Source organism: Lygodium microphyllum, chromosome 1 (genome assembly GCF_053477565.2).
Source record: "Lygodium microphyllum isolate KBCC chromosome 1, Lygodium_microphyllum_v1.1.10, whole genome shotgun sequence".
Classification (NCBI taxonomy): domain Eukaryota; kingdom Viridiplantae; phylum Streptophyta; class Polypodiopsida; order Schizaeales; family Lygodiaceae; genus Lygodium; species Lygodium microphyllum.
The window spans coordinates 163,139,039-163,145,483 of record NC_141135.1 but is presented as its reverse complement, the minus strand read 5'-3'; the positions used below and the strand labels follow the sequence as shown (position 1 = coordinate 163,145,483).

The 6,445-nt window shown below is 41.9% G+C and overlaps 1 long non-coding RNA gene across 1 annotated transcript; it reads right to left on the bottom strand.

Moving 5' to 3' along the window:
- Positions 1–4,105: 4,105 nt before the first annotated feature.
- Positions 4,106–4,574, bottom strand: LOC148041910 (uncharacterized). Its single transcript, XR_015692510.1, has 3 exons — positions 4,471–4,574; positions 4,273–4,346; positions 4,106–4,180 (listed from the first exon to the last, which is right to left on the bottom strand). It is a non-coding gene; the product is annotated as an uncharacterized LOC148041910 (long non-coding RNA).
- Between the last annotated feature and the right edge of the window lie 1,871 nt (positions 4,575–6,445).

Below are 6,445 nucleotides of genomic sequence, written 5' to 3'. Positions count from 1 at the left end.
ATTGTTCCATATATTCCTTTCTTGAGTAAGAAATACAATACACACATAAATGTGGAGGTGTGCTCCGACAGTTGCGACTGTTAAGTATTTGTATAAGTATGTGTACAAGGGGCATGACCATGCAAGCGTCAATTTTTCTATGAGGGTTGATTCAGCACAGAATGGTGGCGATGTTCACGAGGTGGATGAGATACAAAGTTATTTGGATGCAGATATGTTTCTACCTCTGAGGCATGTTGGCAGATCTATGATTATGCATTACACAATGAAAAGCCTGATATACAACGTTTGCAGGTTCACTTACCTGGTGAGAACTATGTGGTGTTTCGAGATACATTTAGTATACCAAATGTTGTGCAAAATGAAGATCTCTAGAAAACTACTCTTACTGAATGGTTTGTGTGCAACCGCATTCATCCAGAGGCTAGGACTATTCGCTATTAGGACTTTCCAGTGTATTGGGTGTGAAATGCACGACATAAGATGCGGACTAGGAGAAAGCGTGGGAATACATGTGGTCGGATGTATTTTGTAGCGCCTACCTGTGGTGAGCTCTACTATTTGTTGCGGATGCTTTTAACAGAGTGTCAAGGATGTACCTCTTTTGAAGACTTGCGTGCTGCTGATAATGTAATCTATGATACTTTTAGGGATGCTTGCATTATAAGGGGCATGTTGGAGAGTGATGATGTATATGTTGTGTGCTTAGAAGAAGCTGCCTCTGTGCAAACTAGTGCTCAACTCCATACTTTGTTTGTTGCAATTTTGGTCTTTTGTGAGCCAGCTCGGTTTGGCCATCTATGGGAAAGATTTTTGGTGCCAATGGTAGAGGATATCATGTATACATTGCAGCTACATCACGTGCATGCCTCTCTTGGTGTTCTATAGCATGAGGCATCTAACATGGATTTGTTACATCTACAAGACCTTTTGTGCCATGTAGGGCGAAGACTCTCTAATTTTGATGGGTTGTCTAAACCTCATCAACCAAATTCACAACTACATGCTAACCCTCTTTTGCAAGATGAATATGCATACAACACATCAGAATAACATAGGGTTTCTGAATCCATGGAGGGAATGTTGAATGAGGGGCAAATAATTGCCTTTAATGCAATTATGGATGATGTTGACACAAATACAGGGGATGCATTCTTTCTGGATGGTCCTGGTGGGTTTGGAAAAACTTTCCTGTATAAGTGTTTACTTGCGAAGGTGCGTAGTGGCGTCCGTATAGCACTAGCGACAGCATCATGTGGCATTGTTGCCTTGCTTTTACCAGGTGGTCGTATGGCTCACTCACGGTTTAAAATCCCAATAGAATTAATTAATCTATCCACTTGCAATATTCCTATTCAAAGTGACCTTGCTCGGTTATTAAGATAGTCGAGCTTTATTTTGTGGGATGAGGCTCCTATGACCCATCGATATGCCTTTGAAGCAGTTGATAGAACTCTAAGAGATGTTATGAGTTGTGATGAGCCATTTGGTGGAAGTTTTGTTTTGTTTGGAGGGGATTTTAGGCACCTCTTGCAGGTTGTGGTAAAGGGAACGCGTGAGGATATTGTTAATGCTGCATTGTGTTACTTTGATTTGTGGCATTACATAAGGGTACTAAGGCTATCTGGGAATATGCGAGTGTTGACAACTGGTAGTGTAGTGGAAAATGGGTTCATCTGTTGGATTCAAGGAATAGGGGATGGAGTGGGTATTACCGAAAGTTGTGATAAGTTATGTGTTCCACCTAGCATGGTATTAAAAGGGTAGTCTATCGAAACCTTTATTGATAGTGTGTATAGTGACATGTCCAATGTGGGTGACTACACATCATATTTTAGTGAGCGGGCTATACTTGCCTCACAGAACACAGAGGTGGCTACTTTGAATGATCATGCATTGCAACTAATGCCAAGGGAGGTCGGACAATAGTATAGTGCAGATTCAATTGCAGAGACTGACGACTCATTTTTGTACTCTGTTGAGTATTTAAATACATTGGACCTTGGAGGTGGATTTCCTCCTCATTTATTGTTGCTGAAGATAAATGCGCATATTATTCTTCTTAGAAACTTAAACCTAGGAAGGGGTATGTGTAATGGTACATTGTTGATATGTAGAGGTTTCAATAGGAAAGTAATAGTTGTTGAGATAATAACATGGGCAAATCTGGGTGAACGAGTTTTTATTCCCCAAATTACTTTTATTTCGAATGCTACACAATTGCCATTTACTATGAAACGGAGATAGTTTCCCATCCGTTTGGCATTCGCTATGACAATCAACAAGTCACAGGGGCAGACTTTGTCCATTGTTGGTCTTTATTTAAAGGCACCAGTATTTGCACATGGTCAGCTACATGTTGCATTTTCAAGGGTACAATCTTCGCATGGTGTGAAAGTCCTATTGGGTGAAAAGGATGGGGATATGACCACAAACATTGTATACAAGGATGTTATTCGAAATGTGTAGTAATGTGCATTGCTTTCTTTGTGGAGATGTAGTTATTGACAACCATGTAGGGACACTGGTTTTGGGTATATGTGAATTGCTCTTTGTGCCCTGTTTGGTTGGCATATACTCTCTTGGAAGTAAATTATTTTTCATATTTCGCTATTTATTTAACTTTTGCAAATGCCTACCCTAGAGTGGCACTATTACCCAGCTTTTGACTATCAAAAGGAGCTACAATGTACTTTTCGCATAGTAACGAGTGATGATATCATAAAAAGGACACTTACAAGGGTCATCGAGAGTTTATATGATGATATTAATATTGACATCAAGCTCCTAGTTTTTATTGAAGTTATATATTGTGGATACACACAATGTTTTCGGGTGCATATGTACGAGGCTAACCATAAGAGGAGATTTCAACGTTGTCATACTGATAAGATACCAAAGCATTGGTTCAAGTATGGATTCAAGGATTTGGGTTGTTTTGTGACACTGCATCAACGTTTGTCAGTACCTATAGAATGGTTCAAAAATGTTCGACCAAGTATTATTATTGTTGGGATGAAATGATCTTTGTTAGTTGTTCCACGTGCTTATATTGTGATTTTTGTTCCTGCGGATGGTAAAGAGAGAGGTAGGACTATTGCATCGCCCATGCGATTACCAATGGAAAATGTGGGATCATTCCCTGCTTCACCTTCGCATGTTCAGCTCAAGGAGGAAGATTTTGTTAATGATTCCTCAAAGAAGAGGAAGCTTTCTTTCTATCAGGCATCTTGTAAACATTACCTCTTTTTGTTGGCATCAGCCATTTGCCTATGGTGCTTGAAAACACTTGAGTGTCTTATACTTTGCCTTTGTGGCTTCATTTTGACTAGGTCTCTTATAGAAATTCTTTTTGTGGTGCATGGTCTTTTTCTCGATTATGACCCATTTTAGTATAGCGTTATTGTTCAACGTACTTATATTGTGATTTTTGTTTCAATGCAAGTGGTAAAGAGAGAGGTAGGACTATTGCATCGCCCATGCAATTACCAATGGAAACTATGGGATCATTCCCTGCTTTGCCTTCGCATGTTTTGCTCAAGCAGGAATATTTTGTTAATGATTACTGAAAGAAGAGGAAGCTTTCTTTCTAGTAGGCATCACTACAAGATATAGATCTTATACCGACGTTTAAAGCGACGAAAATACAAACAACAAAATTTGCCCCCGTCGTCGCAAAAAGCGTCGTTATTGACGACGCCATAGAAACGTCGCTATATGCGTCACATTTGTGACGCATATAGCGACATAAATAGCGATGCATATAGCGACACAACCAGTAAATTTGCGACGCTCATAGCGAGGCCAATAGCGACGCGAGCAGTAAATTTGCGACACAAATAGCGACGGTAATAGGGGAAAAAAAATTTGTGGCAGAGCAGCTTGTAGCACTGTGTGCTATATGAGAGCCATAAAATAGTTTTTGCACTACTGCATACAAAGCGCTTGCAAACAAAAAGAATGTATACTGAAATCATAAAACTGATACATGAAATAAATACATGATCGCATAAAATGCGATCGGTACAATCATGAAAGGATATCACTAATACATAGAAAATGTCTACATAGATTAGGCGACTAAAAACTAAAGGTGTGTGAGCTCCAAGGATCCAAGGGCGAGCTAGAAATCCTCATCCCCCGAAAGCTCATCCCGCCGCAAAGGAGCATCGAACGGATTCTACAGAAAAAGAAACAACATATCAATCCACCATACAATAATGCATTCAAATATCTCATGGTAACTACAGAAAATAAAGAAGAGTGACTTACAGGGCCACCGCATCTATACAATTGGTCAATCAATGCATTGAGACCATGCCTCTCTGCATATCGAGTCTCAAGGCCTTGCAGATCGCGATTTGTAATGGAGTATTGCAAAGAAAACAAAATGTTAACTATTAGAAACATGATTGTCAGTACAAAGAATATTTCAAAAAAACAAATAAGCAAAACAAAAGAGAAACTTACAAAGTCCTCCAAATATGTCATGTGGCCGCCACTCCCAAGATGATGCACCACTCCAGCCTCGAGTCGTGCCCTCACCGCCTCCCGCTGCTGACTCCAACATCCTGGCAAATCTGTAGCCTCCTCCCTCAGTCGGTGCCAATCGTCTGCATCTAACCACTTGGGCTTTGCAGCCCCACTCTTGATTGCCTTGCGTGCGTCGAATCGTCTATGTGACATGTATGCACGCATGCAATCCATCGTCCAGCCCGTAGAGAATCTATCTACTGCGGCTGGCACCGGAAACTCCTCGTGCAAGGATGCTACTATGTAGTCCTTGCTCCCCTCCGGTATGTTCTTCCAATGATCCAGGACGTTGTGCCGAAAAACTTGTTGGCACAACTCCCTCATACGAGCCATCACCCTCCTCCCCTCATCATTCATGATGATGGCTCCTGACCTACTATCAACTAGGTATCCATAACCCCTAAGAGTCTGCCTAAGATGGGTCCTCTCCCATCTCCGTCCACTCTCCTTAGTATATCCAGGAGACCCCTATACATCCGGTGTACCGACAGGGGTACCCTCTCTCGGAGTGCCACTCAAAGGGGTGCCACCAAAAGGGGTGCCACTTGCTGACGACTGTGCAAAAGCCAGAGTAACTGGAGTAGACGTCCCCACACGTGTGACAAATCCTGGAGGTGACGCAGCTCCAGCTGAACGATGAGACGGAGACACCATGTCCGTGTCTCCACAGCAACACCCCCTGATCGCGATGCAGTCCCTCCCTCTGGCCCAAGTCGTGAGCGTCGAGATCATCTGCTCGAAGCTGAAGCATCTGATCGCGCTGAAGCAGATCTAGCAGAGCGCCCTGACGAAGAACGAGACAGCTCCTCGTCTGCCATCTCTCTGAATCTCGCGAGCTGATCTGGAGACATGCATGCCATCGTGTCCTAAAACTCCTCATCGCTCATCCCTCGACTCATCCTGAAAATGTCACCTGCACAGATAAAAAAATTGTGTTAGAATAATCAATTTAAACTATACAAAGCACAGTAATATAAATCATTTTTGAAAAATCCCTCTTAAAATGCATATCTTATGTACCTTTATGGAAGATCTAAACAACGAATTGAGTAATACAATTCTCCAAGAATGAAGTATTCTATGGTCCCATGTTAATCTCCTGACACAACTCTGCATACACTGGAAGGTCGATAGACATGTCACCACAAAAGAACGAGTCTGTGTCGTTCTCAAAAAATTCTTGGACTTCTGTATTTCCATCATTGTTAGCCGATGCGGGCTCCAAACTTGTGGTGGCCTCCACCCCTTGTAATATTGACCCCTCTATTTGCATATTTTCTTCATCTATGCCTGGAACATCGCTTTGATCATATACTCTCGCACTTCGAGGAGTTGAAGGTATAACATACCACCATCGAGGTTGTCGGGGGTTTGGATAGAAGATTACCTGTTCACAAACACGTACAAAGCGAGTTCAAACCATTGTGACATAAACCATATCGTATTACAATTAGCAAGCAAATGACTATTTGCACCTGTTCACAATGGGCCGACAACACAAAGGTGTCGCGCAAATCCGTCAATTTTTTTTCAGAATCTATTTCGAGAAATCTAGATGGACCTCGTCGAATTGTTGCTCCAGCTCATCCAAGTACCACTTTGAACCACTGCACATTGAATAGTATCATGGAGAAGCTACGGTAATCCACCATAATAATACTTTGCAAGTTCCCAAAATACTCCATCTCATCCACAACCGTGTTCGGATCCGTTGCTCGTCGCCGGCTCTCTTGCTCAAACCTTGCCATGACACCACAGTCCATTGTGGAGCGCATTTTGTCAATACGCTCCACGCAAAAATGCCGTCCGCGCGACCACGCTGCACTATATATTTTGAACTATACATTGAAACACTCAAATTAGATGTAGCAAGTAAATTTAGATACGACACATTCTAAACCCCTCATCACCT